General features: G+C 39.0%; 1 protein-coding gene across 5 annotated transcripts in view; it reads left to right on the forward strand.

Annotated features, from left to right (window-relative positions):
• Nucleotides 1-212: 212 nt before the first annotated feature.
• Nucleotides 213-13,008, forward strand: part of SLC26A5 (solute carrier family 26 member 5) — a 50,360-nt gene continuing 37,564 nt past the window's right edge. For all 5 annotated transcript variants that reach the window (XR_001121555.2, XR_001121556.2, XR_002822975.1 and 2 more), the window contains exon 1: nucleotides 213-336. The gene's annotated coding sequence lies outside the window, so the exon portion shown is untranslated. The remainder of the gene's footprint in view (nucleotides 337-13,008) is intronic.

Raw genomic sequence — 13,008 nt, forward strand, 5'->3', positions numbered from 1 at the left:
GTGCCAACTTTTGTAGCCACACACGTGCATATTTCGTTATATAATTACCATAATTCAGTATAACCCACTGTGATAGCAGTGACTGTGTCTTGGGAGGAGGCGGTTGGCATTAGGAATGAATGGACAGCATTAAGAAATATTTCAGACATAAATTCTTTCAAAGAACCAACCAGCAACTGCCAGATTAACTTTCCTTTCCTCTTCTGTGCTTAGGGCAAAGGAGCAAGCTCTTCCTTCTCCAGTGCTCAGCCCCACTGACCAGGTTTTGCTGAACTACACTGGAGCTCCCAGCTGGGGACCCTGCCCCCTGCCACTTGTGCTGGACATTTGATCTGGGTAAGTAAAGGGCTCCCAGGCACTGGTCAGATACGAGGATGTGTCATAAGGTAGTGATGGAGTTAACCGGATCAAAGGATTCCTTAACATTTCCAGAGGCCTGAATCACACACCACTGATTTGGAAGAAAAGGGTAAGAGAGAAAATGACAGACCCATCACAGCTTAACTGATCCCTCGATATTAATCAGCTTTGACTTATCTTATTCTAGAGTGACAACTAGAATATAATTGATAGACATGTATTGCATGAATAGATTATTGGAAATCATGGTTTTAATCCAAGCTCTGTCACTAACTAGGTATGTGATCCTAGGCAAGTTGCAAATCAATTAAGTTCTTTGGACCTCAGTTTTTCTATGTATAGGATGAGAGTGTCATTGGGACCAGTAGTTCTCAGCTACTAATGTATAGTTCCATGCATTTGAATCACCTGGGAAATTTATTTAAAAAAAAAAATGCTGGCACAGGGATTCTGATTTAATTGAACTGGGTTAGGCCTAGGAAACACTAATGTGCAGCCAAGATTAAGAATCACTGAGCTAAGTCATCACTAAGAACTGACTCTCAGATTGTGTTGTCTTACAATAGAAAGCAGGCCCACAAAGTCCCTGTTACATGTAGCCCAGCCCAGCATTACATACACTCACTCAGTGGTAACCAAACCTAAACATGCCTAAGAACGAGTCCAGATCAAGCATTTCACTGTATTCAAGTTTATTCAAGACAGTGCTATGCCTTCTCACCTTCAGTACTCGCACAATTCTTTGCAGAGTTCTCACCAACCAGTATATTTTGATGGACTGAATTAGGTGTAACCTTGCCCATCCAAGATTATCAGCTGTTCTTAAAGGTCCCCAGAGAAGATTATATCTCTTCTCTTGGTATCCATGCCAGTGTTTAGTAGCCTATTGAAATTTTCTCAGTGACTTGTTGAGGTAGGCAGAAAAGGTGTCAGCAAGGGATAAGGATGATTACCTTGATCGTTGCTGAAAAGTGAGCGTCTGTGTCCAAACTGAGATAAAAAATGATCCTCACACCTTCTCAGGTAGTTGTAGGCTATAGAGTTACCAGAACTGAGATAGGAAAAAAAGAGGACATTGTTTACCCTAATCATTTGTTGGGACCTAATTTTGTTGTCATTACATTATAAATTCTGTAGATGTTCACACTTTGAAAATTATTCTTAAATTTGAAGATATAACATATCAAGTTATAATCCATGCAAGTTATTTCAGTGTATCCTATTCTTTTTTCCCCTAATGCTCTTCATAACCAAAAGCACTTAGAAAAAGAAAAAAAGCCAGTATATACGTATGTGTGACTGTCGGATTATTGAAAGAGCTAGGGGCATGCGCTGGTAACAGGTGGAAAGGCATTAAGGAGGAAACGTAGGTTATTCTTTACCTATTTCTCAAAAATGAATTAACATACGAATAGTATACTAGGAAAAGGTGGGTTTTTTCTCCATAACTTTAAGTCTAATGATAAACTTAATTGTTACTAAACTCAAAAGCCCATTTATGTGTTTATATATAAACATTTATTCCCCCACAAATCTAATTTTTTTAAGATAGTAAAAATAGTCCTTAGGATTATCCTTAGTTTGCTTTTTTCATCTTTACTTCCTCAAAACACTTAAATGTTACAAAGTAATTAGAAATGATAAAACTTGTTAATTCGTCCCTGTTTAATTGAATACCTTGAACAACAATCTCCAAGCTAGGAGGGTTTTTCCTTCCTTCCTTCCCTCTTTCCCTCCTTTCTTCTTTGTTCTTTGAATCATTTATTCAACAAATATCTAGTGAATTCCTACTATGTGCCTGTCCTCATGTAGCTTACGTTCTAAGGTGGGCCAGAGGGGAGGGGGAACAGAAAATAGAGAAGAAAAATGTATAGCATGTTGTTGTTGTTGTTGTTGTTGTTAGGTGCCATCGAGTTGGTTCTGACTCATAGCAACCCCATGTACAACAGAACGAAACACTGCCTGGTCCTACGCCATCCTCACAATTGTTGTTATGCTTGAGCCCATCACTGCAGTCACTGTGTTAATCCATCTCATTGAGGGTTTTCCTCGTTTTCGCTGACCCACTACTTTACCAAGCATGATGTCCTTTTCCAGGGACTGATCCCTCCTGATGACATGTCCAAAGTATGTGAGATGTAGTCTCACCATCCATGCTTCTAAGGAGCATTCTGGTTGTCCTTCTTCCAAGACAGATTTGTTCATTCTTTTGGCAGCCCACGGTATATTCAGTATTCTTTGCCAATGCCACAATTCAAAGGCGTCAATTCTTCGATCTTCATATTTCCTTTCACCATACTTATTCAATCTGTATGCTGAGGAAACAATCCAAGAAGCTGGACTATACGAAGAAGAAGGCGGCATTAGGATTGGAGGAAGGCTCATTAACAACTTGCAGTATGCAGATGACACAACCTTGCCTGTTGAAAGCAAAGAGGACTTGAATCACTTACTAATGAAGATCAAAGATCATAGCCTTCAGTATGGATGCCACCTAAATGTAAAGAAAACAAAAATCCTCACAACTAGACCAATAAGCAACATCATGATAAACAGAGAAAAGATCGAAGTTGTCCAGGATTTCATTTTTCTTGGATCCACAATCAACGCCCGTGGAAGCAGCAGTCAAGAAACCAAATGACGTATTGCATTGGGCAAATCTGCTGAAAAAGACCTCTTTAAAATGTTAAAAAGCAAAGACGTCACTTTGAGGACTAAGTTGTGCCTGACCCAAGCCATGGTATTTTCTGTTGTCTCATATGTATGCGAAAGCTGGACAATGAATACGGAAGACCAAAGAAGAATTGACGCCTTTGAATTGTGATGTTGGTGAAGAATATTGAATATACCATGGACTGCCAAAAGAATGAACAAATCTGTCTTGGAAGAAGTACAGCCAGAGTGCTCCTTAGAAGCAAGGATGGTGAGACTTCCTCTCATCTACTTTGGACATGTTATCAGGAGGACCAGTCCCTGGAGAAGAACGTCATGCTTAGTAGAGTACAGGGTCATCGAAAGAGAGCAGGACCCTCAGAGAGATGGATTGACACAATGGCTGCAATGGTAGCCTCAAGCATAACTACAATTGTGAGAATGGTACAGGACTGGGCAGTGTTTCACTCAGTTGTACATAGGGTCCTATGAGTCAGAACCGATTCGACAGCACCTAACAACAACAACAACACCATCTTTAAAAAAAATAAGTGGGTAAGGTGACTCAGATGTTCGTTTTCTCATAGTAAGTCTTCATATATAATGTCTAAATTTGATAAATCAGAAAATAGCAGTATGCAAAAATAAAATATTTTAAAAAGTACTATAAATTTATTGTTTAGAGCAGTAGTTCTCAATCCTAGAGGAGATTTGGAAATGTATTCTAGTGACTGGAAGGTGCTACTGCCATTTAGTGTCAGGGCCAGAGACGCTAAATGCACTGAATACCAAAAAAAAAAAAAAAAACCCATTGCCATCAAGACGATTCCAACTCATAGCGACCCTATAGGGCAGAATAGAACTACCCCATACAGTTTCCAAGGCTATAATCTTTATGGAAGCTGACTGCCGTATCTTTCTCCCATGGAGCAACTGGTGGGTTCAAACCACTAACCTTTTGGTTAGCAGCCAAGACCTTAACCACTGCGCCACCAGGGGTCCTTAAATTCACTGAGTAGTCCCACACTGTCCAGTACAGTCCCACCCAAATCCCATCCAGAATACCAATAGCACACTTTTTGAGAAATGCTGATTTATAGTTAAAAATAAACCCACCAGAAAACAGAAATGATTTTATAAAAACGGTTGAATACCCCAAGGGTGATTAAGTGATTCTAGGGAATAGAGCTACAATCGGAGGAAAATGAGGTAGAAAACTTTTGCTTCCATTATTAGTTATTCCATAATACTTGCATTTGTATCATGTGTGTATTATTTTGACTAAAAGCTAAAATAATAACTTTAAGAAAAACAAATGATTCATCTTCCAAATTCACTTAAAATAGAAAACTTTTTCTTATTAAAATACTTTGTCACTCAAACTTAATCAATTTGAATTACTGAGCTTTTTACTCAAAAGAAAATTCTGGAGGCATTTCCTGTGAGGATTAATGATCTTTCAAGTGTTCCTAGTTGGAAAATAAATCTTATAATTTATCATTTATGGAGTTACAGCAAATTAGTGCTGGAAGGGATTCAATTTCTTTAATGAAATTGAATAATTTTTCTGGCAGAGTGGTTTTAATCAAAAATTCTGTGTCTATCTAGGACAAAGGAGGATTGGGATGTGGTCATATAACTATAGCATTGGTATCTGCAGTCTGCCTTTTGTGGTCATTCAAGACATGATCATACTTATCTCTGCAGTGTCATTGCCTATAGCCACCCAAAGCACAATTTCTACCAGTGCTTTTGATACTCAATCAACATATTCTATTAATTTTTACCTTTTCATTTCACTATACAGAATCATATGCCCTCTTTTGCCTTCTATCCGTTCTTTAAGAACCATTTCAAATCCTGTATCCTCTCTGAAGCTTTTCTTTATCTCTAGTCTTGCTTCTGATTTTGTTAAAACCACCATGCTTTATAAGCAATACATCATGACAAGTGGGAATACATGCTTATAATTAATAAAATTTAGATAAAATTAAACACTTGGATATAATTAATCTGATACAGATTTAATGAGGCAGGATAGGACAAGAGCGTGGTCTCTGAAGTGAGGCAGATTTAAATTCCAATCCCAGCTCAACTATTACTCCATTGGACCCTCAGATACTTCATCTGAAAAATGTGGCTAATTCTTACCTTACAAGGATGCTGTGATTCTTTAATTACACAGCCTCAATAAATGTTAACTACTATAATTATGTTAAACTACATTGTGCTTCTATTCATATTATTTTAAGTCAATTAGTAGTTTTTATGTGCTCAGTTAATAAGTTACTAAGTATTTATAATCAGCATCAATATTGTTGTTGTTGTTAAATATATATATAGTTGTTGATGTTGTGTGCTGTCGAGTCAATTCCAATTCATAGTGACCCTATAGGACAGAGTAGAACTGCCCCATAGGGTTTCCAAGGAGTGCCTGGTGGATTCATACTGCCAACCTTTTGGTTAGCAGCCTCAGCTCTTAACCATTTCAGCACCAGGGCTCCTCAATATTGTTTAGATATGAATTATTTTTTATTATCATTGCACACATAACTCACACCAATCAAAAAACAAAATCCTATTTGTAATAGAAAAAACTGGAAAAAACATAGGTGTCTAATTATATGAGAGGTGGTTATCTAAACCATGGTACATAGATATAGGAAAATATTATGTAAACATTAAAAATTATGCTTATGAAGCTGTCTAACAACATGGCAAAATGTTTATGATACAATGTTAAGTAAAAAAAAAATTAAAATGTAAAACTGTTAAGATAATATCTCAGTCATCTCAATATACATTTTGTGTGTGTGTGTGTGTGTATATATATATACATACATGTACATGCACAGTGTATGCATTTATACATATATATTTAATATGTATCACTTATGCATAGAGAAAAATGGAAAATTTCCAAATTTCCACAGTGGTCATATATTAATTACTTTTATAAGAAAAAAGTGATATGTTTCATATATCAAGGTCCTTGATCTCATTTCCTAAATATTGGTATTTTCTTGCCAACGTTTCTTGGTTCCATTCCCAACATTTCCTGTGTTCCCCTGTATGCTGCATGATTTCATATGCCCCTGCCCACACATAAGAAGTCCTTAAAGGGATACAGATTGCTGCAAAATCATGAAATGGCAAGTTTCCTGAGGGCATAAACCAAAGCTTATTGATCTCTAAGCATAGGCAGGTGTGTAAGTAGGGACTCAGTAAATTCATATTGAATGGATGAATTAATGGAGACCAAGGCCTTGGATAAAGGAGTAGGTAATAGCAAATAAGTGGAGATTGAGTTAAAAATCAGTAATGAATATTTATTGAGTATCTTATTCTAAAAACTTCATAATTCTTACATTAATCTTCACTGCAGCACTATTACAGAGAGAGAATAATTAACTGTCGAGTCAGCTCTGACTCATAGCAAACCTATGTGTGTGCTCCATAGGGTTTTCAATGATTGATTTTTCAGAAGTAGATTACCGGGCATTTCTTCCAAGGTGCCTCTGGGTAGACTCAAACCTTCAACCTTTCAGTTAGCAGCCAAGGATGTTAACTGTTTGCATCGCCCAGGGACTCCAGCCCTATTCCACCAACCAACCAACCAGTTGCTGTTGAGACGATTCTGACTCAGGGCAACCCCATGTATTTCAGAGTAGAATTGCTCATAGGATTTCAATGGTTGTGAACTTTTTGAAGTAGATCACCAGGCCTTTCTTCTGAGGTACCTCTGGGTGGATTTGAAGCATCAGCCTTTCAGTTAGTAGCCAAGCACTTAACCGTTTGTGCCACCAAGGGGCTCTTCCAGCCCTGTTGAGGCTAGCTAAATAAATTATGAAACATTCATACAAGGACATACCATGCAGCTTCTTAGTCATCTAGTGCTGCTATGACAGAAATACCACTAGTGGATGGTTTTAACAAAGAAGTTTACTTCCTTACAGTCAAAGTAGGCTAAAAGTCCGAATTCAGGGCATCAGCTCCAGGGGAAGTCTTTTTCTCTCTGTCGGCCTTCTTCTTTTCGGTGTTCTCCCGGACTAGGAGCTTCTCTGCTCAGGGACCCCCGTCCAAAGGACTCACTCTGCTCCCAGAACTGCTTTCTTGATGGTGTGAGGTCCCCCTGTCTCACTGCTCACTTCTGTCTTTTATATCTCAAGAGATTGCCTCAGGACACAATCCAGTCTTGTAGATTGAGTCCTGCCTCACTAACACAACTGCCGCCCGTCCTCCCTCATTAACATCATAGAGGCAAGATTTACCACATATGGGAAAATCACACAATACCGGGAATCATGGCCCAGCCAAATGGATACACACATTTTTGGGGGGACATAATTCAATCCATGACACAGCTGTTACAAAAAAAACAAAAGAATGAGAAACTCTTTTGTACTGATGTGAAGAGATCACCAAGATATAGTGTTAATTGACAAAGCAAGTTGCAGAACAGTGTTGATGCATGCGACTGTTCATGGGAAGAAGAATATATACCGCTTGTCTATGTATAAGAACATACAGGAAGAACATACAGGAAATTCATACCATAGTAGCCTCCCAGCCATGGAATGGGAGTGAGACTTCTGTAATTCTTTTTACACATTAATTTGGAGCCATAGAAGTATATTAGCTATTTAAAAAAGTAATTAAATAAAAGTAAAGGGAAATTATTATTCCTATTTGCAGATAAGCAACCTGAGATTGAATGAAACTAGGTACCCTGTCCACAGTAATAATAATAATAGTCACACTTACTTAGCATTTACTGTGTGCCAGGCCCCATGATAAGTACGTTAGAAACATTTTCCCCTAATTTATTTCTCACAAATCTATAGTGGGGTTCTATTATATCTCAGTGTTACAGCTGAAGAATCTGAAGCAAACACGTAATTTATTACCCAATTCAGGACATTTTTGGTAGTAATAAATGCACCAGGGCAACAGGCATATATGGTCACCCTACTTAGAGAGGTTAAGTAACTTGCCAGATGTCCTACCATAGTGGCAGAACTGGGATTTGAACTGAGGTCTCTGTGACTCCAAGGCCTATATTACTAACTGCCATTTACAGGTGAGGAAATGGAGGCACGAAAGCTTATGTACTTTGCCAAATACATATAGCTATTAAGCACCCGTTCCAGCCCCCAAACACAAGTCTATCTGAACCCAAAGCCTGCCATGTGGTGGTGCCTTCCTGGATACTAATTTAAGAATCCTTTGGCAGTGGAATTTGAGAGGAGGATACATATAAAAGAGGAGGGAAGGGATAGGCAGAGCACCAGGCTAAACACTCTAACAGCTATGACCTCCAGCACTCAGATACACTCACACAGCATTCAGCTAACAGATGTCTGGGAGCCTGCTGCAGGTTAGGCTGTGTGCTAGGTGCTCAGAGAAAATGATCCCTGCCCTCATAGAGCTTACAGTCTACATTCAGGACCGACTCTGATAGATTTTAGGGCCTTTTGCTCTTCCTATACATTAGGCCACTATAATTAATCAATGAGTGTTAATAAGGAAAACCAGATAATATATCCTGGTTATGCTAAGAATCCCAGCATAACTGAATAATCCACCCCTGTCAGTCAGAAATCAGTAGTATTGAGTTCCTACTCTCGTGGAGTTCACAGTCTGGTTTCTCAGCAGGTTGTAGTCCATCAGATTCACTCCATGGGTTGACAAGCACAGATTCCAAAATTACTACATCAGAATCTCTAGAGGGCCTGAAAAGCTGTGATTTTAGCTTCCCAGGTGATTCTGATGTGCTTCTAGGTATGCAAACACCTGGTCTAGTTGACTCTGTCATAAGAGCATAGAACAGCTCAGATGCTTGAGATGCAGGACCAGGGCTGGCCCCCAATCCTGACCTTTGATTTGGAGCATCTTCTACAAAACCAGAGTGGATCTCCATTATTGGAAGACAACTAATTCTCACTCTTAGTTTGAAGTTTAAATAGGAAACAAGGTTTGTGTGTTGAGAATATTTTTGGGTAAGCCACTTAACCTTTCGTGTCGACTCTAACTCATGAGGGCCCCATGTGTGTCAGAGTAGAACTGCTTTTTTACTGCTGATGTTTCAGAAGTAGATTTTTAACTGCTGATGTTTCAGAAGTAGATTGCCAGGCTTTTCTTCTAAGGCACCTCCGGGTGGACTCGAACCTCCACCCTTTCAGTTGGCAGCCAAGCACATTAACTGTTTGTTCCACCCAGGGACTCCTGAGTGAGTGTAGATGAGTCCATTTTCTCACCTACAAGTGAGGGAGTTAAATTGGATAATATCCAAGTTTACTTTCAGGTCTAACTATCTGTGAGGAAAGATATTCTCGCTGTTTCGAGATCCCTTCTTTCATAGCTGTGGAAAATGGGACTTGAGCCTAGGTCAATTTGATTTTCTGTCATTAGTATTTTGGGGTCAAGACCTGCCAGGAGATTTGTCCCTTTAGGCCATCTTAGAAGTGATTTTTTTCTTGTGAGAGTTTTATGTAGTTAGTTTTACACCTGGGTGATTTATAATTTCAGTCAGTACACTAGACACTCATTATGTGTCAGATAGAAGTCTGGCTGTTTGATCTTTTTGTCTTGGATCTTTGGTTACTTTGCCTCTCTGCCTGTGATAAGGTGGTTATTGATAGCCTTCAGGGCTTTAATTATTTAATCATTGTTGAAGAGTATTAAAAGTCCCCCAAAAGGTGAGTGGCATCTGGGGTCTTAAAAACTAGCAAGCGGCCATCTCAGATGCATCAACTGGTCCCAGCCCACCTGGAGCAAAGACGAATGAAGAACACAAAGACACAAGGAAAATATTAGCCCAAGAGACAAAAGGGCCACATAAACCAGAGACTCCATCAGCCTGAGACCAGAAGAACTAGATGGTGCCTGGCCATCACCAATGACCTCCCTGACAGGGAATACAACAGAGAGTCCCTGATGGAGCAGGAGAAAAGTGGGGTACAGAACTCAAATTCTAGTAAAAAGATCAAACTTAATTGTCTGACTGAGACTGAAGGGACCCTGGAAGACATGGCCCCTGTTAACTCTCTGTTAACACAAAACTAAAACCATTCCCGAAACCAACTCTTCAGACAAAGCTTAGACTGGAGTATAAGACATAAAATGATACTCATGAAGAGTGTGCTTCTTAGCTCAAGTAGATACGTGAGTCTAAATGGGCAGCTCCTGTCCAGAGGCAAGATGAGAAGGCAGAAAGGGACAGGAGCTAGTTGAATGGACACAGGAAGTCCGGGGTGGAAAGGAGGAGTGTGCTGTCAGAGTATGGGGAGTGCAACTAGGGTCACGTAGTAGTGTTTGTATAAAGTTTTGTAGGAGAAACTAACTTGAACTGTAAACTTTCATTTAAAGCACAATTAAAAAAAAAAAAAAGGAATATCAGGAAACGTGGAGGAAAACAAAAAGTCCCCCAAAAGGACAGTCTTTCTTTATAACAACCTCTCCTCTCCAGTCCTTACTCTTCTCAGCAGGGTTCTCCTTTCCCTGTTGAGATACCCTAAACTGCGAAACAGATATCTCAAGGAAGACATGGATTATAATCAGGGCCCTAACTACTCAGCAAGATTTGAGAACCTGCTCTTTTTTCTGCCTCCTTCTAACCTACAGAGAGTTAGGGTTGCCAGATCTATCAAAGAAAAATACAGGATGCCCAGTTAAATGTGAATTTCAGATAAACGGCACAAAAAATTATAGTATGGTATGCCCCACACAATATTTGGGATATACTTATAATAAAAAATTATTCATTGTTTATCTGAAATTCAAATAAACTGGATGTCCTGTATTTTTTCTGGGAACCCTACAGACATTGCATATCTTAATGCTTTCCTAAATCTATCTAATGTTTCTTTGAGATTTGCTCCCAATTTAAACACTGAATTAAATGGTCGTGACAACTGAGACGCATTTACATGAAGTGTAATGGATGTTTCACTGCCCGCCTGCACACAACTCCGTTTTGTTTCAAGAATGTAAGCATAGAAACAAGACTTTGCCTGAGAAACCTAAGCCAAATGTTTCTCTTTTTTATAACTTTTTAAAAAATATTTCAAGATACACATGAGTAAAGGCAATAATATAATGCTTTGTGCACGATTTGTTTATACCCTATTCTGTTTTTTTTTTTTTTCATTTGTGTGTGTGTGCGTGTGTGCGTGAATGTGTATCATCCCCTAAGTCCTGGTTTTGAAACTTGGCTGCACATTAGAATCACCTGGAGAGCTTTTTAAGCTCTCAATCCCTGCCTGCCTCCAAACCAACTAAATCAGACTCCTTGGCAGTAGAGTCAGGCATTAGTTGTATTTAAAGCTGCGCACGTGGTTCCAATGTGCAGCCAGGACTGAGAACCACTGTACTAAATGAAAACGGCAAATTCAAAGGGGCATTTTTACTGCTAAATCATGTCCCTATGTTTCAAATTCCTCTTCAAAAGTAATCTCATGCACTTTTCAGTTAGTATATTATTATATTTATATTATATTATACTATATTATATTATAATCACATCATACCTTATGGAGTTTAATAAATGATCTCCTGTGGCTCTCATCATGCTACTGATTCATCATTAATTTCCTTGAAGTCCATAATTGGCATTTGTTTTCCAATATTTCTTTGTGATTTTCTTAGGTCTTTTTCATGTGTGTTTCTCTGTCTGCTAGGTTATAAACCAGTGGTTCTCAAGTTTAACTTCTTGTTAGAATCTTCTTAGGGTGGTTTAAACAGAAAAAGAGGCTAGGCCCCACCTTCTAGAGGCTCTGCTCTAATTGCTCTGGTGTGAGCCCCAGGCATTGTTGTTTTTTGTCTTTTTTTTACCATTATTTTTATTGTTGTAAAAATATAAAGAACACATTTGTTAATTCAACATTTTTCACGTATTGTTTTTGTTGTTATTAGGTGCCATAGAGTCGATTCCGACTCATAGTGACCTCATGTACAGAGGAGAACTGCCTCACAGGGTATTCTAGGCTGTAATCTTTACAGAAGCAGAATGCCAGGTTTTTCTCTGTAGAGCTGCTGGGTCGGTTCGAACCAACAACATTTCAATTAGCAGATGTCTTAGTTATCTAGTGCTGCTGTAAAAGAAATACCACAGTGAATGACTTCAACAAACAGAAATTTATTCCGACACAGTTTAGGAGGCTAGAAGTCCGAATTCAGGGTACCAGCTCCAGGGAAGGCTTTCTCTCTCTCTGTTGGCTCTGGGGGAAGGTCCTTGTCATCAAGCTTCCCCTTGTCTAGGAGCTTCTCAGTGCAGGGACCCTTAGGCCAAAGGACACGATCCGCTCCTGGCTTTTCTTTCTTGGTGATAATGAGGTCCGTCTACTCTCTGCTTGCGTCTTTCTTTTATATCTCAAAAGAAATTGACTCAAGATACACCCTAATCCTGTAGATTGTGTCCTGCCTCATTAAAATAACTGTCTCTAATCCTGCTTCATTAACATCATAGAGGTTAGGATTTACAACACATAGGATAAACACATCAGATCACAAAATGGAAGACAACCCCACAATACTGGGAATCATGGCCTAGCCAAGTTGACACACATTTTGGGGGACACAATTCAATCCGTAACAGCAGCCAAGTACTTAACTCTTTGTGCCACCAGAGCTCCTTTTTCACATATACAATTCAGTAAAACCAGTTACATATAGCATTATTTTTTAAAAGCATATGAGGAGATTTTAAGTTCAGCCTGAGTTGGAAACCAGTATGTTAACTTTGTCAAGTACTACCTAGCAGATCATCTGAATCTCTTGGGGAACTTTTTAAACATACAGACAATTGCTCTGGCTAATGAAATGGAAAGAATTTTGAGGTTCTAGGAGGAAGAGAAATGAGAGGGGTGACAAATGGTCTTCAGAGTAGTAGTTGTCATTGAGAAATTCCTGATGTTGGGGGTAGCCAAAGGACTTTCAGAGAAGGCCACTATACACGTGTCTTAGTCATCTAGTGCTGCTATAACAGAAATACCACAG

The sequence above is a fragment of the Trichechus manatus genome, unplaced genomic scaffold (genome assembly GCF_000243295.1).
Source record: "Trichechus manatus latirostris isolate Lorelei unplaced genomic scaffold, TriManLat1.0 scaffold00326, whole genome shotgun sequence".
Taxonomy (NCBI): domain Eukaryota; kingdom Metazoa; phylum Chordata; class Mammalia; order Sirenia; family Trichechidae; genus Trichechus; species Trichechus manatus.